The following is a 25,230-nucleotide window of genomic DNA, read 5'->3' as shown; positions in this document are numbered from 1 at the left end:
CATTCAGCACTGTAGAAAGGCCCATAGTGGGAGGACTAAAGTGTGCACTAGATTTGGCAAACAGCAGGGACTAGAGGGTAGCCCCAACAGAAGACAGGATCACCTGTACAAGAGGCTCCACCTTCACACAGTCTGTACTGGACTAGATGGAGAGACAGATCCTACAGAAGGGGACAATAGGGTGAACCCTGGAGATGCATGGTGCTGCGTATTTCCAGCTATTATTGGGGATGGAGACTCTGCCGGTGGCTGGAGGTCCTGGTAAATCAGGTGAGGGCAAGATCTAATGAAGTGCACCTAGGGCGTCAGTGACAGGTCTTCGACAAGAATCAGTTGAATGAATGTAAATGAATGGATATATGAGTGAATGAGGGGTGTGAGCGAAAGGTTGCTTTATGACCAAGACAGGGCAGAAGATGGATGGTCATGGGTGTGGCAGGGAATAATGGTAGGATGGAGTACCTGCCTCTGGGAGCAGTTGCCCACTGCCTCAGAGAGATGCCAGGGAGGATGGTGTTTTCAAGGCAGTCAGGTTTCAGTTAGGAGAAGGGGTGGGGCACCTGGGTGGCTCAGTCGGTTAAGAGGCCGACTTGGGCTCAGGTCATGATCTCGCGGTCTGTGAGTTTGAGCCCCGCGTCAGGCTCTGTGCTGACAGCTCAGAGCCTGGAGCCTGCTTCAGATTCTGTGTCTCCCTCTCTCTCTGCCCCTCCCCCGTTCATGCTCTGTCTCTCTCTGTCTCAAAAATAAATAAATGTTTAAAAAAAAAAAAAAAAGGAGAAGGGGTGAGAAGGGCTTAAGGATTTACAGAGGTTGCTCTAGGACAGAAAACACTGGAAGAGAAACAGCAGATAACGTTGCGAGATAGCAGCAGCAGGACAGGATTGAGGCAGGTGAAAACAGATAATTGGGAATAAGAGTGGAGGAAAGGATAGATGTATGCTCTACAAAGCACTTCCGCAGCCAGTGACTCATTCATCCTTAGGACATCCTGGGGAGAAAGATACATATTACATTGCCAGACTTTGGAATGAGGGATGCTTCCCAGATAAGGCCATCACGGCTCAGAAAGCCTGTTCAGCAGTTGTTTGATTCCTCCAATGACAAGGAACCCTCCACTTTTGGAAGTAGTACTTCCATTATAGAATTTAAAATAAAAAAAAAAAAGCGGGTAGAAAAGAAGAAAGGTGTGGGCCCCCTTGAGGGGAAAGCTCTGTCAATGACAGACATTTTGGGTAATTCATAGAATTGCAGAGCCAGACGTGTCAGTCAGAGCTTTTCATCTGTAAAACGAAGGGGGCAGATGATCTTTCTTTTCCCTTGTCTAACAGCCTGTGAAATCATCTAGGCAACCACCTCCCAGTTTTACAGAATAAAAAAAGAGGCCCGCGGGATGTGTCTCGCCCAAAGTAATTCAGAGATTAGTGGAGGGCCAGGCCCAGAACCGACTCCTCCTGGGTGTGCAGGGCCTCTCGCCGCCGCACCATCTTCCCCGAAAGAGAAGGGCAGCGGGAGGGTGCAGGCCGGGCGGCCTAGCTGAAAGCACCCTGGGGCTCGAGGAGGCTTCCCGGCAGCAGTCGGAGGAACGCCCCGAGGGGAGGGGAAGAGTTGGGGCCTCCTTTCCCACACTTCGTTAGGACGCGGGCCGGGGCGGGACCGCGGCAGCCCTCCCTCGGGCGGCCGGCCGGCAGAGGGCGCGGGACTGCTCCTCACTCCGCGGCGGCGGGGCGGGCTGAAAGTGCGCTGCCCGGGCGCGCCGTCGGAGCTCGCGGGCGCCGGGTCGCCTGGGCCCGGCCGGGCCGGAGCGCGCAGGGGCAGCGCGGCGGGCGGGGCGGCGGGGAGCGAGCGGAGCGGGGCGGGGCGGGGCGGGGCGCGGAGGGGGCGGGGCCGCGAGCGGGGGGCGGTGGCGGCGGCGGCGGCAGCGGCGGCGGCGGCCGAGGAGGAGGAGAACATGGCGGCCGCGGAGAGCGGCTGAAATGCCTGTTCTTCAGGCCGGGCGAGCGGGAGTCTGACGCGATCCGCCAAGCCCTCCCCTCAGACGGCTGGACCGCGGCCTCGAGCTCCTCGGCCGCCCTGTTCCCTGCTGTTCCCTCGAGCGGACCCTGCGCCGGGTTCTTTCTGCATCCCCCTGCGGGGGGACCCCTGCTCCGGAGGAGGGGGCCGGAGAGCCGCGGCGGCGGCGGCAGCGGCGGCGGCGGCGGGCTCCCGGCCCGCGGAGCGGCGGAGGCCGCGGCGGCGCCGCCTCGGTCCCGGCGAGCGCGGCGCCCGTCAGCGCGGCCCAGAGGCGGCGGCGGCGGCGGCAGGTGAGTGGCGGGCGGCGGGCGCCGAGCCTCCCGGTGGGTGCAGCTGTCACGAGCCGCGCGGCCGCCGAGGCCCTAGGGGGCGGGGAGCAGCTGGCGCCCCTCCGCCCCCCGCTCTCCTTTCTCTCTGTTCCGTCCCCCTCCCACTTTCCCTGAGTTCTCCCTCGGCCTCGCGCGGCTGGAGGGGGCGGAGGTCGCAGCTGTCACGGGCGCCAGCTGGGGGCTGCGCCCGCGGAGGAAATTGCTGCAGCAGCGACTTCACGGCCCCTTTTCCAGTTGCCCTAGTTAGCGCCGACTGGGCGAGCATCCGCGGAGGGTGCGCGAGGCTCGCGGCCGCCGGCCCGGCGTGGGGAGCGGCGCCCCCAGCCCTCCGGCGCTCCCCGCCGCCGAGAGGGGGAGCCGGAAGTCGGCGCGGGCGCCCCTCGGCCCCGGCGCGCGCGGTGACCTTGGCAAGCCCGGCAACCTCTCCGAGTCTCGCTTGCCGGGACTGCGAAATGGGGATGACCATGGCGTGCCTTTCCGTAAGCGCAGCCTTCGACGGCGCTTCTGTTTACCCCAGCGCACTCGCTTTTTCCGCCTCTTGGCGAGGGATTTCGGAGGTAGAAAGGGGATGGATAAGTGAATTTTCCTGTAGGGCTAGGGGTTGGTCCCCTTGCTAGGAGTTTGCTGAAAGGACCTAAGAGGGGGAGCCGACGTGTTGACTGGACGATCGGGAGGTGGGACTAGTTAATGGTCAGCAGCAGAACTCGAGCCGCCCTCTGGTCTCTCGGAAGAGAACTGGAGAAACCGGACACCGGGGTCCCTAGTCCTTACTACCCAGCTGTGGGTTTTGTTTTGTTTGTTTTGCTTCTTTCTAAAACAGTCACCCCCATGGTCTAGACACAGCCTCGGCTGACGATGTTAGAGAGAGACGGAGGCTTTGACAATAATGCCTGTGTATGTGACAAGGACAGTCCACGGTGCTGTGGCTGCAGAGTTTGGTGGGGAGGAAAACTTTAAGCTGGAAGGTCTTTTAGCCTTTCATGGTTGGCTCTCCTCATTCACTGTAGAGGAGTTGAAGAGGCAGGTGTCCTTGTGGAGAAGGTGACGTTTTTTTCTTTTGAGAGGGCGAATTTTTAATGTCGAGTATGGTAATGGTGAATGAAGGGTTCTTGAGTGAATTGCAGTCCCAGCACCCTCTGTTGATGCCAAGAGTAATCTCTGTGGCGATGATTTGTGAGGGCTGAGGCTTACACTTCGGTGATTAAGAAATCTTCAAGTGTCTGTGTAAAACATTGCTGCGGTGAAGCTTACTGTTCTGTTGAAGGGATGGATATCAAGGGTTAAATTGGTTTGAGGTTTGTCTCTTCTTCTGGAATTGGTTGGAGGTTAGGCTCAAAAAAAAAAAAAAAAAAAAAAAAAAAAGTTGGCCAAAGGGGCCTCTCTCTCAGCTTGTTTCACAGAAGCTATGATGTAGTAGGAAGGGGGTCAGATTTCTTCATGTTGAGAATAATGTGAAGAGAAAGTATTTGCTTAGGTCTCTTGGCTCTTGAACTAGAAATAGTTTTGGGTGAAAGGTAGCAGTGGGGTTTGATTCATCTTAATAAATGGGCATTCCTTGAACTATTTGTCATAAACTAGATGCAGTTGGGAAGTGTTTCCATTTTATCGCCTGTCCTTTGTGGAAAGGTCTAATTTGGTTCTGTGAACTAGGTTCTAAAATGTTTTCCCTCCATTTGTTATTTGCACTTCATGCTTTGGGAACAGTGGATCAAAAAGGGGGCCTGAATAGGGAAGTACATGGTGTAGAGAGAAAATGGAGGGGTGTTGCTTATAAGAACAGGTGTTTGGTTTGATTTTTTGTAGACATGTTTCCACTGCTTATTTGTTGCATTTATTTAAGTCACAGGGAAGTTTGAATTTTGAGGGGCAAAACTGGAATTTGACATAGTTTTTAGTTAATCTCTTCCTCATTTCTTTCTGAGAAAATCTGTAGGATTGTGTCTATTAAATTGCTTTTTGTGTGGTTTAAGCCAAGGGAGTGTTTTAGATTCTGCATTTTTGGGTAAGTGGTTTTATTGAAAAAAAGGGCTTGATGGAACTAATGGTGATTGTCCCACTTACACTGGGATTATATAGACAATGCATTTTCCTCCCTCTTTCTGCCAACATTTGTTTTTCTTTCTCCCTCAATTCTAGGGTTTCATTTCTAGAAATCTGGGCTGGAAACAGAAGCAGCAGTTTGTATAATCCCAAGAATTTGCTTATGCCAGGAAGCCGTAAGGGTAGCATGAAGTGGGTGTGATATAAAGATACTGCTACTACTTAAGACATTTAACTGTTGAGGGAGTCTAGGGTCAAATTTAATTTTTGTTGAATTTCCTGTTTTGTGTGTATGTGTTAATCTTTTGGTGGGCAGAGGATTGGGTTGCTATGGTGCTAACTGGTATATATTATGAAAGCATTGGCAACACTTCATGCTTTTACTCTATAGGGAAGGGTGGTAAACAACCCTCAAAATTTAAAGATGTTCTCAGGACGGAATGTTCGTAGCATGTACTCTCGATCCTGCGAATCCAATGATCGGTCTTCACCAGGACTAAATGTTGAGTAAGTGATGAGGGTTAGAGATGCCGAAAGGTGGAGTGTGGGGGAGAGGATATTGGACATTCCTTAAAAATCTTTTCTCTGTTTTATTGTGTATTACAATGTGATTTCTAATTGTTTTTCAAAGACATTTCAGCTCTCCTCTGTTGTCATCAATTTTATATACCTTTTCTTAGATACTACTTCTGTTGCTTACTTTAGTTTGTCTTTTCTGCGTTATCCTCCAAGGGCTCCACATTGTTTGATGTTATGTGGTGTATCTTTTGGAGTTAGTTGACCTTAAACCCTATGACCTAACGTAGCTTTCCTTTTAGGGCAAGTACTGCAGGTCAGTATAAGCGCACACTATCTCTAAGTCTTGGGGCATGGGAGGAGATCCCCAGGATGCACATTATTATCTTGGTAGTGGTTTTTCCCTTCTACATATGATAATCGCAAGAATTCTCAGAGGGCCGTCAATTGCTTTCCTGGCAGAGGTCCAAAACCATGTGGTGGTCTCCTTTTTACATTTCCTGCAAGTATCAGGCACAGACGGGAGTGTGGGACTGGGTGAAAATTCACGCGATCCAGGACTTGAATAGAGTCTGGGCTGCAGAGCCATACAAATTTCTCCCCACCATGTATAACTTTCCTACCCATTGGGGCAGACTAGACCTTCGCAAAGGACTTCTTTGTTGCTTCTTTCCCTGGTTAACCACGAGTTTAGCCTTGGCCATTGGTCATTGAGAATGGGCCCTGTGGCCTCTGACCTCTTTTCTTACCTAAAGTCTAGTCATTTCAAGCCTTTCTTCTCCATTCTTTTATATTTTAGACTTTGTGCCTTTCTGTCAACATGTGGGGACCGAGGTCATAAAATGGCCTAGAGGCAACTGGGTACTGTTCTTGCATGCTTAGTTTAAGGAGGTGCAGGGATTTGTCTGTCGTTCTGGACAATGCTTAATGGGCGTACAGTATTTGGATTATAGATACTTGGAATATAGAGAAATAGTTATTTTATATTTCTGTAGGATATGTGGTTGAAGAAGAGAAATTATTACAAAACACTGACAGCAACATATAAATCCAATTCAGAGGTGCAAGTAGAGTGGGCTGTTGTCTCCATGCTTCCTCCCCCATACCCCCATCTGCAACACAGTATTTTTGAGGCTTCTCGAAGTGACAGGCTTTTAGGAAAGCTTAGTATAGTTATCATAGTTTGAAGGTAAATAGCTTATGCCAAAACAGAAGCTATAGTCACTTGAGTTTTGTAAGATTTGAAATTAATCGCCCTCCAGTCACCCTCATCTTAGATCTATTTTGATCTGCTCTCTCCCATGGATGGTTTAGTGTGGAGAGCTGGGAAGGTTAGCTTTATGAAGACATCCTGGACTGGACCATTGGTGACAGATTAGGTGCAAGCACAGAGGTAAAATACACCTATTAACAGGACCAGAATTCTGGTAACACTGGGGTAGTAGTCACCATTTCCAAAGCAATACTTGAATTTTGTCCTTTTAGCTTATACTTTTGAGGCAAGTTTTAGGCTTCTTTTGGAAATACAAGTTTGACTTCACACGGGATGATGTCCTGGCTCTTCCAGATACTTAGTAGATGTAGCCTTGGGCTTGTTATGTAACCACACTAAATCTCAGGTTTTCATGTGTAAAACTGGAATAAGGTACTTACCCTCATATTGTTGTGATCTTTCAATTAACTTATTAAATAAAATATGTCTGGCATAATGATTGCCACAAAGACTTTAATAATGCTTTCTTACGCTAATATAGCCCAAACACATCACTATCTAGTCCATCACCAAATTCTGATTCTTTCCTCTGCAATTTCTTGGATTTCCCCCTTTATTTCTGGTTCTTCAATCTGGTCCTCCTGTCATTTTGCACATGGAGTGATGAGAGTCACATCAACTCTGTGGGCCTGAGTTTCTTTATCATTAAAACAGCATATTGGCCCAATTTCACATTTTTTCCTTGTGTTAGATTCTGTGATTTGTAGGTTTATAGCTGTTTGCCTGCATGCGTTTGCCTAATTCATCCTACACAGAAATGCTTAAAAAATTCCTTTCCAGAATGCTTTTTGATGTTATTGTTTGTAGCAGAGACTTTCCTGTGGACAAATTTATCAAATGCAAATAATTTAAACTGTTCCTGAATTTCTCATTCCAGAAAATTTGCTGCAGATGGCATGAGCAGAAATCTTTGTAAACTGTAAAGTGCTACACAAGTGAAGAAAGTGTTATAATTACCTGTAGATATCATTTGCTTTATTTAAATTGTGTTTCCTTTCCTTTTTATCTCTTGACCTTCAAGAACAGGGTCAGAGTCGGTATGTTCTCTAGAAAGCTTGTTTTTATAACTCCCTTAACATCAATTGCTCAGTTTTTTCTATGTAATAAATTTCTTATTCTTTTCCTCCTTTCTGAAAGAAAGAAATAATTTTTTAAATTGTACATTGAATTGTTTTTCTTAAGTAGGTTGGAAAGTCCTTGAGATGGCATAAACCACACCATTTAGAGTAAAGGGGCCTTAATAGTAAGTTCTCCACAACCTCCTTAATATTGCAGATGAGAAGACTAAGACAGGCAAATAGAGTAGTTTTCCTGGCTCATGTACTTAGTGGTTTTACTTAGGTCAGGTATTTGGCTTCCAGGCTTCTTTATGAGAGATTTTGTTTAATTTTGTTTGTTTTTTAGTATTTGAAGGTTATTACAAAGAGATTTTAAATTTAAGAATTTTAGTAAGCTTTTAGGTAATGTGTAAGCTAGGAGGAAAGGAGTATTTTTATTTTTTGGCCAAATATTGACTGCCGAATATTGCAATATTGCAATATCGGAATTACTTAAGACTGCTTTCTCAAAAACTGCAAAAGAACCTGGAGAGAAAGGTCTGCTTTTCTTGTATGGCCCTCATTTAGAGCCAGCAAATATTTATTGAGTGCCACCTCCTAGACACACTGTACTCAGGTTGTTTCTACATGTTACATTTTATAAACGAGGAAACAAGGCTCAGGGTGGTTAAGTGGTTGATGTAAGATTCACAACTCGTAGGTATTAGGGACGACATTTGAGTTCAGGGTCTTCTGACTTGAAATCACAGGCATACCTTGCAAGTGGCTTGTCTCTAACAGGTTAGCCACAGTCGGGCTCATCGTAGCCTTCTTTTCCTTTCTGGGTTTTCTCTGTTCCTTACATGTGCAGTGGAGACTCCTGCGATCTCATTGCTTTCTGATGACCCAGGAGCCCATATATATCGGTTACTTAATGATAGTGTCACTTTAAGATTTTCATGCTGTTTCTGATCTCACCTTTGTACTTTAGTAATGTTGATTCTTTGGTGCTTCTGTCTAGGTAAGCTTATCTTTGAATGGTTGGTTTTGGATTCTTAGCAATAAAATTCTGCCTCTCAAGTTTCGTTAGCATTTAAATAGCTAAAGCTCAGGGGTTTTTTTGTTTTTGTTTTTGTTTTTTCCATTTGAAATAAATTGCTTGGTCATTCTGTTTCCACTTGTACTTTGAATGGTTGATCTTATTCTGATAGCTTTAATATATTACATGTTAAATTTTTAGTTTGCCTGTATGGTTAAAATATTTACATGCTTTTACTATCAAGCATAGATTTGATTATTGTTCAATGGAAGATATTCTATGTGAGTGTATATGTGTGTATATAAAGATATCATACTGTATTTGACCAGATAGTTGAAGGATGAAATGTCCTTGCTTTTTGAAAGCACCTGTGTGTGTAATACTGGCTTTACTTTGGTGAGTTCGTTTGGAGGAACCTAGGGGAAAGTTACTTGTTCTGCAACGTCTCCTGCCTCCCTCTCCATTCCAGGGGGTACAGGAAGTCTGTAATTGAATTTCTAAGTATCCACTCAATCATTCATTCAAGATGTAGTTATAGAAGTACCTGCTTTGTTCAAGGTGCTGTGTTGTTAAAAGATAGGGAAGTTAAATAAGATACAGATCCTGTTCTTAAGGAGATTATGCCCTAAAAGAGGTGATAAGACGAACACACAAATACCTATAATGCTGATTGAATGTGATGAGTGCTATGAGAGAGGTATGAAATAGTACTTTGAGGATTCAGGAGAGGGAGCAGTTACTCTCATTTGAGAGTGATCAGGGTAGGTTTCATGGAGGGCTTAGGGTGGCCCAGAACATTGAAGGCAAGGGATGATTTGTATATGAGTGAGGGTGAGGAGAGCACTATAGTAAGGAAGATTAAATAGCAAAGATGAAAGGACGGAAAAGCTTGGAATTACTTAGGAGCAATGAAGGGGGAAAGTGCAAGGAGGAGTGTGGCACCAGCTGATGTAGGAGGTGGGAACCAGATGCTGTAGGTGCAGTAGCAAGATATTGCAGGATTTTAATGGAGGGAGGTGGTGGGGAACAGTGAAGTATGTAGATCTGGATGAGATCTATGAGAAATGTCAGTTTTCCAAATTTACATAGATTTTTTTTGGCAGGTTTTACACCCCAAATTTTATATTTTCATAGTTTTTGAAATGATTCCATATGTAAGGCTTACCACACTGGGAACTTATTCACTCATTTTTATGTATATTTGAGAACAGATTATGTGTTTTTTTGATAGAAGTTAGTACAAAATCTTTTTCACTGGCTTATACTTTTTTTTTTTTTAAAGCAGTAGCTGTTTTTTTTAAACAGTGTATTATCATTTGGCATTTATGCAGCGGACTTGTTTTTTAAGTGTAAAAATGTCATCTCCTTGTGTAAATATAAGTATATTTCGCTGTAAAAGTGAGGTTGGTCATGTAAGTTGAAAGTCCCTGGCTCTCAATATAGTTCATGATTTATTTTACTGATTTATTTATGCCCTGCCATGTTCCAAAAAGGATTTAAGGCAGGATATGTCATGAAGAGTCTTGGACCTTGTTCTAGCCCTGTCTATTATTTGACTGAACTGCTAGCCAACATAACACTGAGGGAACAGTGTTGAAGACAACTGGTGTCACAGAATGTGCTGTGGTTGTGTCTTTTGCCAAACTGGTAGTAATTCAGAGATGGAGACAATATAATTAGAGTACCTTTAAAGATAATTCCCTTAAACTTCGATAGCATGCAAGGGAAATTGGTTGGAGGGCACTGATAGAGCACTTTGACCCACGAGAGTGTAGGCACATTTAGAACAATGGTCTCGACGGTAGAGTTTACATAAAATTATCTGGGAAATGGGAGAAATATTAGAGGTCTCTAAGGAAATTTCTTTCAGTCTGTTGTGATGTTTTACATTTTATAGGGGCCTGGGTAAATGGATTTTCAAGTTTGTATTTAAAAAAAATTTTTTTTAATATTTATTTATTTTTGAAAGAGAGAGACAGAGCATGAGCAGGGGAGGGGCAGAGAGAGAGGCAGACACAGAATCCGAAGCAGGCTCCAGGCTCTGAGCTGTCAGCGCAGAGCCTGATGTGGGGCTCAAACTCACAAGCCGTGAGATCGTGACCTAAGCCAAAGTCAGATGCCTAATGGACGGAGCCGCCCAGGTTCCCCTCAAATTTGTTATTTTAAATAGTAGACTCTTAACATACTTGGTATTGCAGTAGGGAGTCCATCTTTTGCACAATATTTCGTAGAGGCTAACTGGCCATCCTAAGGCAAAGGTCTTAAGAATTGTCTAACTTAAAGATGACTTACTCATTTTTCTTTCACAAAAACACAGATGTTCCAAATTTGCTGACATTTTCTGTGACAAGTGGCTGTGAGTAGTATGCTGCCTAGCAGATATGTATGAAGAATAAACACACTTTATCTGTCCCTTTGGGATGATGGTGAGTTCATAACTGACTCAAAAATTAACTACCATTCAGAACAAAATAAAATTCAATGTTATGACAGAGGTTATTGAAAATGAATATTTGGAACTATTTTCATCATTATTGGGTTTAATTGCTAAAAATGATGTGTGTAACTTTAAGAGTATTTTTATATGTACATTTGAACTTGGAAACAAGATTTTCTAACCTGTTTTAAAACCTTGTAAAATTAGGTGTTTAAAAAAATTTTTTTTAATGTTTATTTATTTTTGAAAGAGAGAGAGAGAGGGAGAGACAGGGTGTGAGTGGGGGGAGGGGCAGAGAGAGAGGGAGACACAGAATCTGCAGCAGGCTCCAGGCTCTGATGGGTCAGCACAGAGCCCGATTTGGGGCTCGAGCCCACCAACAGCGAGATCATGACCTGAGCTAAAGTCAGATGCTTAACCAATTGAACCACCTAGGCACCCTAAAATTACATGTTTTAGTGGTTTTGTGCTCATCTGCCAAAAATATAAAAAAGCAATACTGTTTGGTTTATTAGGAAGAACAACTGATTGTCATCAGGAAGTATGGAAATGCACTAGCTGAACTTTAGCAAAAACCTTTGCATAAATGGTGAATGGGATTGAAGATTGAATATTATATCATGTTTTATTCAGTGCAGCAAGATGGTTTTATCCATCTTTGTGAAATAAATTTTTTGGCTATGATAGCTGTTAAAAACAAATAAAATAGTGATTTATTATAAAAATGAACTGAAATTTAGAACCAGACTTGAAGTTGCCATATTACAAAAATATGAAAGCAAAATTAAAAAAATAACAAACCACACTCAATCACATTGCTCTCAGCAAAAATAGTGGTATTAATAATAGTGTTTATTAGGAATAGCAGAAAACTGTGTCATCAGTAAGTAAGATAAATGCTTTAGAATTGTTTATTATAACAAATGTCATTCTGTTAAATTTCCATTTTTGTGTGTGCTTCACGAGGTACATAATTTATTGGTCTGGTGTGCACTGTATATAAATTATAAATATACATATGTGGTTCCCTATTCAAAAACTTTTATTAAACTGTGGGGTATATGATAAAAAGTAGGTATCAGTGTTTTCTAGCAAGCGTTCTTAACTAAGAAAGCTTGGAATTCATGGATTTAGAATCTCTAGTACTCTGAAATTGTATGCAAAATTTTGTGAGTCTGTGCATTTCTCTGGAGAGGGGGTCTATAGCTTTTACCAAATTCCCAAAAGGGTTCATGACCTCCGCAAAGGTTAAGAACCTCTGTTGTTAAGGACTGGGACCTCAATAACTCCATTCATCTAGTCTCACCTTCTTGCCAAGTTTAATGGATATATCTGATGTCATTACTCAAGCCCGCAGTATGACTGGATTTGCAGTCTGTTTTTCCATTTTGCAATAGATGTGATTGCATTGCCTTTGGCCTTTACAGATGTTTGAGTTCTGTTTGTTGCACAACTACCTGGCCTACATCACTTTGCGGCTCTTATATATCATTTCCCACCTCTGTTCCCCTAAACCCCAATAAAAAAGAGTGGACCTTTTGTAGGGGTGTGGAGATGGGAATGCATATACGTATGGAAGAGCCCGGTATCAATTTAAGTGTGGGGAGACCCTGCTGGGTAGGCTAGAATTCACAGTTGCTGTGTTTTTAAATTCTTTCTTTCTAGCATTTGAATCTCAGCTTTCTAGAGTCCTTAGGGTCTGATTTGACATATGCTAAAAACACTTTCCAAGTTTTATCAGCTGCTTAGATCTGTTCCTTTTTTCCCCTCACTGTCATTGTTCTAATTTAGGCCTAATTATTGCCATGCTATCCAAGGTGGTCTCACTGCCCCCAGTGAGTTCCTTCTTAAGTGTGTCCTAAATTGTTTTGCAGAGATCATCCTAATTTTTATTTTCATTGTGTTGTTTGCTTAAAAACCTTCAATGGCTCCTCATTACTGTCAAGATGAAATTGTTACTTAGCTTGGCATTTAAAGCTTTCCAGTGTCTGGCACCAACCTGGATTTCTGGTCTCATTTCCCACTATTCTCCCCTAGTAAACTGAAATCAATTGTCAGTTTACTGTCCCTTAAACATTCCTTAGGCTTCTCTGTTTCCCCTCCTTTACATATTCTTTTCCCTGGAATGTTCTCCATTATCCTACTCTATACTTCTTGAAATTCTACCTATCCTTAAAAGCTCAGCTCAGATTCCACTTTGCTTGTTAATTGTTTAGAATATGAAATTTGACAGTGATTTCTTCCTTTTATGAACTCTTTTCATATATATTTTCCTTATTATTCATTTGACACTTTACTGCCTTGTACTGTGTGGAATTTTTTGTTTTCATGTGTCCTATCTCCCAAATTAGGTAGGGTATGAGAATGGCAGAAGGGGCTTATGTTTTATATTTTGTCCTCTGCAATGTCTTACACACATAGATAATAAAATATTTGACAAATCATATTGATTAAACCATAATGCTGCTTATTAATGTACTTAGAGAAACAGACCTTTTTTTTTTTTTTTTTTTTTTTTTTTTTTTTTAATGTGTGCCTGGGATACTCGAACATATTATCTAGGGATTCTCTCTACTGGTTTCAGGGTATTTGGGAAATTGATTTGGAAATCAAATATTGGCTGGAGAGCATGTAGTCCTACAGGATAAGAAGCTGGCTGTCATGGCTATGTTCAAAAGTCTGGCATAGCCTGGTGAGTCATGTTCTCCAGTGTAGAGTTCTACCTGCCATGGATAACAGAAAAACTTGTGTTTCTTCCTCTCTCTCCTTTGCCCTGTTGGAGACATAAAGTACTGATGTCTTGGGGATTCCTATACTTCTGTTTTGATTTCTCAGCCTATTCTTCTCACTAAAATATATATTTTTATTGAGTACTTGTTTGAATGGTGATATGGGGAGCGACAAAATTATTGTATCTTAGGCCTCCTGCCCTTCAAGAAGATCGTAATCCCCATAAAAAAGTCTCATTTGCTTTATGTTTACTTATTTATTTTGAGAGAGAGAGAGAGAGAGACAGAGAGAGCAAGCTGGGGAGGGGCAGAGAGAGAGAGAGAGAGGTAGAGAGAAATCCCAAGCAGGCTCTGCACCGTCAGCACAGAGTCCCATGTGGGGCTCAAACTCACGAATGGTGAGATCATGACCTGAACTGAAACCAAGAGTCAGATGTTCAACCAACTGAACACCCAGGTGCCCCATCATTTGATTAATTCATAATTTAATTAAAAATTAAAAAATAATAGAAACGGTATCATATGGGAGTATATAACAAACTAGTTGCTGAGATGTGAGGAAACTCCTGTGGCACTTACTATTTTTAGCACTCACTTGAAATTTATTTATTATCATGTATACTTATTTCTGTTTTTACATGGGTACTATTGCAGCAACCACTTTGTAAATTATAGAGGGTAGAGCATTTATTACTAGTTATATGTCAGTACCACAGTGTTTCCATAGTACTTTACCCACAGTATACATACATAGCACATTAATGATGATATGTGTGGTCTGAGTAGGCTTCTTGGCGGAAGTAGAATTTGAATTAGATTTGTAGGATCTGGAATGATGCCTATAGGATAGTCTCCTGGAACATGAAAAAGGGTTCTGTATTTAAAATAATAAAGTATGTTTGATGCGCTATTAGGAACATGGAACCTCTTTGGTTACTGTGCCTTTGACCCTGAAGTGACCCTCATCACTTCTCATGTAATCCATTGGTCAGAAGTAGTCATGGGACAGCTACTTAAGGGGCTAGGAAATGTGTGCAAGAGATATTTTGTGAGCAATAAATGTCTTTGCCTTATCCTTGCAGAATTGGCTTTCTTTAGAGAGGTGAATGAATACCAGAATTGGTAGGCCTTGCTTGGAGTCATTGAAGGAAAAAGGAATTGTTTTGTCTGTCAGTCTAAATGGGATTTTTATTACTAAATTAATTTGTGAAGAGAGCTTGTAGTGTTGAATGGTCGACCTTGGGACAATTAAAGGAGAAATTTTAATAATGTCTCTACTTTAGGGGTAGGTAATATAAATTGTTTTAGTTTAGATGGTTTGCTACCATCTTTAGATATTTGAAACAGGTGGAAAGTGATTATTTAGTTTAAGTAAAACTGATCCTGAGCTTTTCTATTCTACATATACTGTTTGGCTGTAATATTGTAGGGTGGGAAAAGTGAGAAAGGGCATAAAGAAAGGGCTTTCTGACACTTTTGGCAGCCTCTTGCTGTCTGAGGATTTCATAAAGTTTCTCCTTAGAGTCCCTGGAGGTGTTTTCCCTTCCTCTTATCAACATACTGCTGAGTAGTTAAAATCTGTTTTCTCTGTTTTTCGTTCATCTTCTAATGCTTGCTTTGAGAAGGACTACTGGGTGGTAGTTAAAATGTTGGCCAAGTATGCAGGAGTAGGAAGCCCGGTTTCTTATTTGTACATGAGGCCGATTTTCCTCCCAGTTTTATTCTTAAAGTCATCAACCTTGAACTTTTTTGACTTTAGGCCTTCTTTATGACTGCGTTTTAATAGTATTCTCTTTTAAATTCTTTTTATTTTTTTATTTTTTTTTATTTTTTTTATTTTTTATAATATATGAAATTTATTGTCCAAATTGGTTTCCATAAAACACCCAGTGCATTAAATTAAACAATCATATATGTAAATCCTGACTGTATTCTAACAACAAATTCAAAGAAATGGAAGTATGTGGAGTTAAAAGGCAAAAGTCTCTGTAATGAATTATACGGCAGCTGTTAATTTAGGCTGTCTTGTCTCTCCGCACATTCCCCCCAACCCCCCACCCCCTGCCATTTCAGGTCACAGTATTTTTCCCAGTGGCCAGGGGATGGGCATGTGACCTAGGCTGGATCTGATCTGTCATAGTTTCTTTGGACATAGTGATTGCTGCAGAATGGCTCTATGACCAGTACAGGTTCAGAGCCTTTCCTTCAGGTTGAAAAACGGATGTTGGACAAGGGACAGGCTCATTCCCTTGGAGTCCACCGAAGTGAGATAGAGTGTGTCTGGCCACATGAAGGAAGTCTGTCCACTGTAGGGAAGGGTGAAGCCAACGTACAGGGTGAAGCAGAGCTGACTGAGACGGACTCTGTCTCTCACACACACTCCCAAAGCATAATCACACACATTCTCACGTGCATGAGCATGGGGACTCATTGGAGGCTCTGGATCCTCTTGAACCTTAAATTAGATCCACCCTATATTTCCCAGTTCAATGAGCTAATCAGTTGCCTAACTGCTCGTGCTAGTTTGAATCAGGTTTTTGTCTCTTGGAACTGAAAGAATTCTGACTAATTCAGACCCCCTTTGGCATCTATTCTGCTTTCTTCCCTAGGATCATACTTTTTGAATTGTTGTAGACTTTCTAAACTTTATGGCATGGGAATTTTTTTTAATTTCAGAATACGAAGGAGCCATTTTATCTTTGCATAAAATGCTGTATAACATTAATTAGATGTATATTCTGTAATTTAGCCATCTTTCTCTCTTTTGATGGACATTTAGATACTGAGTTTCTTGCTGTTGTGAGCTTTGTTTTGGTAGGCATCCAAGTTTGTACTTGTTTTTGCACGTGTTTGAGAACATACTTATGGAATTAATGGTTATGCACATTTAAAAAAATTGATGTCCTTTCAAAATGTTACCCCAAAGGCTTTGTCAGTTTACACTTCTGCCAATAGCATATGATAGTTGTTGCTTTCCCCCACTTTATGAACTCTGGATATTGTCAGTCATTTCTGTTTGGGGCCTATTTGATGGATGAAAATGATATAACAGCATTGTTGTAATTTGTAGTTCCCTGACTGTTGATAAAGTTGATCATCTTATCAGATGTTTGTTGTATGTTGGGTTTTTTTTCCTCTAAGGCTCTTAATTTGTTCATGTTGTTCACTTTCCTTTTGGGATACTTGTCTTTCTTTTTTTTTTTTCCTTGCTTCCTAGCCATAATGTGCTTGTATTTACATTAATGAGGAGGAATGGCCTTGGTAGGCAGCTGATCCTACTACCTGGTTATTTCAGAAAGAAAGATATGATATATCTATTGTTCCAAAACCTACATCATACATATATTTTACAGATATCCCTGGACATTTAATTGGTTTATATCTAATAACTTTACGTAACTTTAACCAATTCATTTAGTTAACTCAAGGATACATGTCTTAATTGGATGTTCTGTGAGTGCTTAATTGAGGTTAATTTTATGACTAAGATGAATGTTGGGAAACTCTTGTTATGAGAATTTTCCAGTTCAAAATCACTGAGAGTACATTGAATGGTATAGAACTTTCAGGCTCAACTGACCAGTTTGTCAATTGGCGCAGAATCAGAACCACTTTCAGAGGAAAATTTTGGCCCTATAGGAAAATACTTTCTTGGCTCACTTCCTTGGCGAGGTGGGTTGACTGCTAGGTATCTTTAGTGGTTAGGTTTCTCAGTTTTCATAAGTGGACACTAACCTGATTCTGTACTTGATTGAGTATGAAAGTATTTAGTCTACCCTTAATTGGCAGTATAGAATAGCTTCGCTCTAGCAAGTATGTATCCACTTACTTTGCTGCTTAATTCTTATCAAAAACCTAAGCAGTCAGAAACAGCACTCTCTGAGAATTGCTTAAACACATTCAATCCATTGCTTTAGAAACAGTTTTTACTTGGATCAAGCCAGAATACCAGAATGCTAAGTATATAGCTTGCATTGTTTTAGACTGGGGTAGAATTACTTTACAGAATTGTTATTTGGTATAATGCAATCAACCTTTATTGAAGGCCATTAAAATAAACAGCTTTATAAAATTTAGTACTCCTCTTATTGTAGCATTCTTGTGAGGCTATTATCTCCTTTATCTTAGTGCCCTTATTGATGTGGTAACCACTGCTACTACTTTTAGCAACTGTCTGGAATACTAAGACTTTACACAAAATGAGTTAATAGCTGATGGCAAATACTTTTGCCCAAAAGGGGACACCTTTCTGGATAAAGGATTATGTAATGGTTTGAAGTGTGGACTCTGGAGCCAGATGTCCTGGCCTTGAAACCTGGCTCTTAGGCTTCCTAGTTGTGTGCTACTTAACCTTTTGGCACCTTAGTTTGCTCATCTGTGAAATAGGGTAATAAAATTGTACCTACCTCTACAAGGTTGTTATGAGAATTTTGTGAGTTTAAACATGTAAAATGCTTGGAACACACCCAGCCCACGACACATGCGATGAAAATGAGCCGCTTTCCCCCATTTTTTTTTTTTTTTTTTTACTATAGTAAGATATCCATAACATAAAACTTACCATCTTAACTATTTTTAAGTGTAGTGTTTTATAGTTCAAGCTGCTATCATCACCATTATTGTTAGAACCCATGTAGTAGTTTTTTTTTCCCCAGGTCTTTGTACGAGGAAAAGCTGTGTTTCCCCTGACCAGCTGATTTCCTTGTCTTACATAGTCATCATGACTCCTGTAACCCATGGTATTTCTCTCTGCAAGGGAACTCAAAGTCCCTCCCTTGCAGCTCAAGAGAACCTGTGGCATATAGTTTGTGTGGTAAACTTACCCCTGGCTTCATCATATTTTCCTCCCTCATTTTCTCTTTGCCCCAGTCTTATTGCTTTTTTCTTTTTAATTCTAATGCACTTTGTGAGCTGTCTCAAATCTTTTTTAGAATACTCTGGAAATAAACAAGTAATCTACATTATAGCATGTGCCCATGTTGAAATTTCAGTTGAATTTTCATTTAATTTACCTTAACTGACTGCTTCTTGATGACAGAGAGGTGCTATAATTTTCATTAAGATATCTCAGATCTCATCATAGGATGGTTTACTTCTGGGAAAGTTACTGTTGACAGCTAATCCTGTTCGTGCTGTGGGTTTTCTTTTAAGCTTCAGTTACAAAAGTGTTCCTTCCTGACTTTTCTTATTTGTTTTTTCCCTTGACCTTTGCTCCAGCCATCTCTTGTAGATTGGGGGAGGGGGTTGGGGAAGATCATTTAAAAATTTTTAAAGACTAAACTTGTAGTCTTTCAAAAATACTCTTCCAAATAAGACTTTTATCATAGATGTAGCATAGGCAGAGTAAAAGCTGTATGTATTGTTATTGCTTTTCTTTTAAAAACCAGAATGTTAATTTACTGATTTACAAGGGATAAAAAGAAATGTCCCAAAGCCTAAAGTATTCCTGAGTATTCTGGTTAAGTCTCTAGGGTATTCTCTCCCCCATAGCATGGGGCTGATGCTGTGCCTTTTTGGGGGGAGAATCAAAAATACTTCTTTGACATCAGAATTAATTGAAATGTGTTTTAAGTCTTTTTAAAATTTGTAGATTCCTTCTTCTCTTTCTTTTTTTCCCCTTGTAATTTATGTGTTGAAGAACCTAGGTGGTTTGTCCTGTAGACTTTGTTACTCTGGATTTCTGTTTAGTTTCACATATTTCTCTACCCTCTGTATATCCTATAAATTGGTAGTTTGACGTAGAAGCTTGAATAAGGTTTGTGTGTGTGGGGAGCAAGATGACTTTATAGATAGTATTATGAGACACATATAATGCCTGGTTGTGTTTTGGTGATGTTAGCAGCTGTTGGTATTGCTATTGGTTTTTGATTCTTAAAATCCCAACGTGATCATCATGGTGTCTAGATGAGAACAGGGAAGTATTGCCTGGAAATGGTAGGGTCTACGCTATAAAACAGAACCCTTGGTGACCATCTGAGAATGAAGCTGTGGTGTGTGGAATCAAAGAAGACCCAAGTTTCAGTCTTGGCTCCTGTGTTTAGGAGCTGTGTGATCTTGCCTAATTAACAGCAACGGTAGTAGCAGCTACCATTCATTTAGTGCTTATTTTACACCAGGTTCTGTGCTAAGTGCTTTGTATATGTTGTGTAATCTAATCCTCATAACTATGCTGTAAGGCAGGCATTCTCATCTTTATTTTGTGGTTCACCTTGCTGATAGTGAAGCAGGGATTCAAGCCCTGCTTAACTCCGATCTTGTGCTCTTAATAGCTTCTTAATAGACATTCTTCCACATCTATAAAAAGGGGTATAAATAGAGCTGCCTTATCTATCCTGTGGGGTTAGTGAGATATTGTGTGTGAAAGTGCCTTGAAAAATATTATGGATGTTAAAATGAGGGGCGCCTGGGTGGCTCAGTCGGTTAAGCGGCCGACTTTGGCTCAGGTCATGATCTCGCGGTCCGTGAGTTCAAGCCCCGTGTCGGGCTCTGTGCTGACAGCTCAGAGCCTGGAGCCTGTTTCAGATTCTGTGTCTCCCTCTCTCTGACCCTCCCCCATTCATGCTTTGTCTCTCTCTGTCTCAAAAATAAATAAACATTAAAAAAATTTTTTTAAATGAGAAGTGTGCTGGGCTGGCAATATACAGGAAAGGTGGATAGTGGAGGCCTTTGCCTTTGGCTGAGTGAGGGTGAAAGTTTGGACTGGAAGAACCCTCTGGTCATTTTCTAACTTCTGTTTCCATTACTATTGCTGTTGACATGTGGGAGTTTCCTTCTCTTCTTAAAATTGACAGTGATAGAGATTTTATACATAGTAAATGTCATATGTCAGAGGTCGCTTAAGAGTCTCTAGGTGAAGATGATGTCTTAGTTTTACTCATGGGCCATATATGTACAGTATGTACAGATTTTTTTGAAGTTTATTTATTTATTTTGAGAGGGAGAGTGTGAGCGGGGGAAGGGCAGAGAGAGAGAGGGAGAGAGAGAATCCCAAACAGGGATTTACTGTCAGTGCAGTGAACCCACAAACCGTGAGATCATGACCTGAGCTAAAGTCAAGAGTTGGATGTAGGGGCGCCTGGGTGTAGGGGCGCCTGGGTGTCGGTTGAGCGTCCTACTTCAGCTCAGGTCATGATCTCGCGGTTTGTGAGTTCAAGCTCTGCGTCAGGCTCTGTGCTGACAGCTGGGAGCCTGGAGCCTGCCTCGGAGTCTGTGTCTCCCTCTCTCTCTGCCCCTCCCCCACTTGCATTCTGTCTCTCTGTCTCTCTCTCTCTCAAAGATAAATAAACATTACAAAAAATTTTTAATGGGAATGCAAGCTGGTGCAGCCACTCTGGAAAACAGTATGGAGGTTCCTCAAAAAATGAAAAATAGAACTACCCTACGACCCAGCAATTGCACTGCTAGGCATTAATCCATGGGATACAGGTGTGCTGTATTGCATTGTTGCACTATATGCTAACTAATTTGGATGCAAATTTTAAAAAATAAATAAATAAACAACAACAACAAAAAAAAATTTAAGAGTTGGATGCTTAACTGACTGAGGCACCCAGACGTTCCTCAGTACAGATATTTTTAACAGAGAGCAAGAGTATAGTCATAGTTCTTTTTCTTCTTTTCTTTTTTTCTTTTTCTTTTTTTAATATTTATTTTATTTTTGAGAGAAAGAGAGAGAGAAAGAGACAGAGCATGAGTTGGGGAGGGGTAGAGAGAGGGAGACAGAATCTGAAGCAGGTTCCAGGCTCTGAGCTGTCAGCACAGAGCCTGACGTGGGGCTCAGACTCACGAACCTCAAGATCGTGACCTGAGCTGAAGTTGGCGCTTAACCGACTGAGCCACCCAGGCGCCCCCATAGTTCTTGTTCTAAAAGGATAAATATTTATTAAAAGTAGGAGAAATATTAACTGAATTTGTATATTTCTTTAGCTGGATAGTGGGTATTTCTGTTAAAATTATTTTCAATACCTTTTTTTGTATGTCAAATATTTTGTAATCAATAAAACCATTATTAAAAGTGCTAACCACTAATATTTGCATGTGTAACAGACTATGAGAAACGGGTATGAAGTCAGTACCTGTAGGTCTGTCCTTCAGCAATTTGTTATCGATTATGATAAATTGGTACTGAGTACATGGATAGCTGTTTAGAAGAGTTCTATTGCAATTTCCAGCTCAGTGGCAGAGGGTCTCGTGATTGATGTCTGAGGCAGACATGTAGAGTATAGGAATAGTGCTTTGTTTTTGCTAACCGTTGATTATCTAATGTGTTTATCAGAAAGCCCTGGGACTTCACCTGGACAGTTTCTTGGTCCTGTGCTTACTGCAGTTCTTCTTTTACCCTGGGAATCATACCATGATACTGTATCTACTATGGTGAAATCTACTAGGATTTCATTATGATTAATCCCAAGAAAGATTACCTATTTATTTTTATTATTTGTATTGAGATATAATTCATGTATCATAAAGTTACCCTTTTAAAGTGGCTTTTAGTGTATTCACAAAGTTATATACAACTATTATCACTGTTATCAGACTGTTCTCCCGCCCCAAAAGAAATCCCATGGAACCATACAATATTTGACCTTTTGTGTCACACTTCTTTCTTTCACTTTGCATAATACTTTCATGGTTCTTTCATATCGTAGCATGATCTGTATTTCATTCCATTTTATGGCCAAATAATATTCCGTTGTATGCATAGACCACATTTTATGTATCTGTTTAATTGTTGATGGACATGTGAGTTATTTCCACTTTTTGACTATTATGAATAATCTGGCTGTCAACTTCCATGTACAAGTTTTTACACGGACATATGTTTTCCTTTCTTTTAGTAATATACCTAGGAGTGTGTGAGAAATAAGGCCACTGGACCCAATCAAAGGAGGAATGCGGAGGAGACTCGGAGCACAGTGAAGCAAGGCTTTAATCACCGTTCTTGCAAGAGCAGGTGTCTGATGGACAGGCACGCTTGAGGCAGTTACAGCAGGCAGTTTATCTCCTAGCATGCAAGGGCCTCCCCCGGTTCCTCATTGGCTGAGTACTACAGAGGTTACAGCCTTACCCAGACAACGCCTTTGCCCATGTAAGGCAAAAAATAGTCTGATTGGGACAAATGTACATTCCTTGAGGTGACACAGAGACTTCAGTTCTTTGGCTCACACTCATTGCAAAGCCCGTGAAAAATAAGCCCACGAAATGGAGAGGGGAAGAAGAACCAGGAAGTGAAGTGTCTAAGGGTTTGGGACTCTATTGTGGGTAGGTGGGGGTTTGTACATGTTTCCAATGGGTTGTAAACCTATTGTTACTAGACAGCCCTGCTTTTATTTGGTATTTCTGAAAATGAATCATCTCACTGACTTCTCAAAGAATGGAATTACTGGGTCATATGGTAACTCTGTGTCTAACATTTTGAGGAATACAAACTGTTTTCCAAAGTGGCTGCACCATTTTACATTTCCACCAGCAGCGTATGAGGGTTCTGATTTCTCTATTTCCTTGCCAGCACTTATTATTTTTTAAAAAATTTTTAAGTATTATTTATTTATTTATTTATTATTATTTTAAATTTTATTATTTTTCTTAAATTTACATCCAAATTAGTTAGCATATAGTGCAACAATGATTTCAGGAGTAGATTCCTTATGCCCCTAACCCATTTAGTCCATTCCCCCTCTCACACCGCCTCCAGTAACCCTCTGTTTGTTCTCCATATTTATGAATCTCTTAGGTTTTGTCCCCCTCCCTGTTTTTATATGATTTTTGCTTCCCTTCCCTTATGTCCCTTTTGTATTTTAAAGTCATCACATGAGTGAAGTCATATAATAATTGTCTTTCTCTGACTGACTACTTTCACTTAGCATAATACCCTCCAGTTCCATCCATGTGGTTGCAAGTGGCAAGATTTCATTCTTTTTGATTGCCAAGTGATACTCCATTGTATATATATACCACATCTTCTTTATCCATTCATCCATCGATGGACATTTGGGCTCTTTCCATATTTTGGCTATTGTTGATAGTGCTGCTATAGACATTGGGGTGCATGTGTCCCTTTGAAACAGCACACCTGTATCCCTTGGATAAATGCCTAGTAGCGCAGTTGCTGGGTCTTAGGGTAGTTCTATTTTTAATTTTTTGAGGAACCTCCATACTGTTTTCCAGAGTGGCTGCACCAGCTTGCATTCCCAAAGTGTTTTTTTATTTATTTTTGAGAGACAGAGAGAGACAGAGCATGAGTGGGGAGGGGCAGAAAGAGAAGGAGACACAGAATCTGAAGCAGACTTCAGGCTCTGAGCTGTCAGCACGGAGCCCGATGCGGGGCTTAAACCCATGAACCGTGAGATCATGGTCTGAGCCGAAGTTGGATACTTAACCAACTGAGCCACCTGTCAGCACTTACTATTATATGACTTTTTGACCCGCGCCATTCTAAAGTGTGAAGTGGAATTGTAATTTGATTTGCATTTCCCTAACGACTAAGATGTTGAGCATCTTTTCATAACGCTTATTGGCCATTCATACATCTTTTTTTTTAGAGAAATGCCTATTTAAATCTTTTGCCAGTTTTTAAATTTGGTGATTTGCCCTTTTATTATTGAAAATATGAGTCCCTATCAGATATATGATTTGCAAATATATTCTCCCATCATGTGGATAGTGTTTTTACTTTCTTGATGGTGTCCTCTGAGGCACAAAAGTTTTTAATTTTGGTGAAGTCCAATTTATCTTTTTTTTTCCTTGTCCCTTTGGTGTCATAACTAAGAGACTCTTGCCTAATCTGAGGTGATGAAAATTTATGCCTGTGTTTTTTTCTAAGAGTTTATAGTTTTAGGACTTAATTTAGGTCTTTGATACATTTTGAGTTAATATTTCTCTTTGTGTATGAGGTAGATTTCAGTTCTTTTTGCAGTAGAGATAAAGCTCGTTATTTTTAAATTTACACAGCAAGACCCTCTGATTAACCTCACTTGATAATATCTTAATCAGTATATGATTTCCTGCCACTTTATTAGTTTCACCTCTGACTTCCTGCTAATGAGTATTTTGTTGGTCTTAAATGGAGTTTCTTTATCAAAGCCATATTAACCTTTGCACTTAAAAAAATGTGAGAATTAGGAGGAAGTTTATTGATCATGCAGTCCAACCTTTTACCAGAGTAGAGGCTTCAGCATCTGTGACGGGGAGGCTTTCGACTTCTTTTTTGACACTTTCAGAGATGATTTGTTTACTGTGCTGGCTTTGGCAACACATATACAGAGATGACTCATTCACTGAATTGTATTGCACTGTAATGCAGTATTTAAGAAATCTTATCTAATCAAAAATCATTTTATAAATAAAAAATGTTTCAGAGGGAAATGATAGTTATTGAGTTTATTGATAGTTTACCACAGTTTTAATTTCATTTTTCCTGTAGCAATTTAAGTTAAAAGGAGTTGGTGATTGTATCATGTTATGGATGGAAAGTATGTGTCACCCCAGAATTCATATGTTGAAGCCCAAAACCCCCAATGTGATGGTATCAGAAGGTGTGGCCTTTTGGTGGTAATTAGGTTTAAATGAGATGTGAGGGCACAGTCCTCACAATGGGATTGATGTCCTTGTAAGAAGATACCAGGGAGTTTGCCCGACCCCCCACTGCCCCATAGCATGTGGTGATACAGCGTGAAGGCAGATATGTATACACCAGGAAAAGGCCCTCATGAGACACCAAATCTACTGGCACCTTGATCTTGGACCTCCTAGCCTTCAGAACTTTGAGAAATAAATGTTTGTTGTCTAAGTACCCCCAGTCTCTGATGTTTTGTTATAGCA

At 41.1% G+C, this 25,230-nt stretch overlaps 1 protein-coding gene across 6 annotated transcripts in view; it reads left to right on the top strand.

The window, feature by feature from the left end:
- The first annotated feature begins 2,789 nt into the window (after window positions 1-2,789).
- NCOA1 (nuclear receptor coactivator 1) overlaps window positions 2,790-25,230 on the top strand; it is a 242,724-nt gene continuing 220,283 nt past the window's right edge. For 3 of the 6 annotated variants that reach the window (XM_045447549.1, XM_045447555.1, XM_045447554.1), the window contains exon 1: window positions 2,791-2,896. The gene's annotated coding sequence lies outside the window, so the exon portion shown is untranslated. Of the gene's footprint in view, window positions 2,897-25,230 lie in introns of all 6 variants that reach the window. The other 3 variants (XM_045447551.1, XM_045447552.1, XM_045447550.1) reach the window with 2 other exon arrangements.

Source organism: Leopardus geoffroyi, chromosome A3 (assembly GCF_018350155.1).
Source record: "Leopardus geoffroyi isolate Oge1 chromosome A3, O.geoffroyi_Oge1_pat1.0, whole genome shotgun sequence".
NCBI classification, from domain to species: domain Eukaryota; kingdom Metazoa; phylum Chordata; class Mammalia; order Carnivora; family Felidae; genus Leopardus; species Leopardus geoffroyi.
This window is presented reverse-complemented; position numbering and strand designations above follow the sequence as displayed.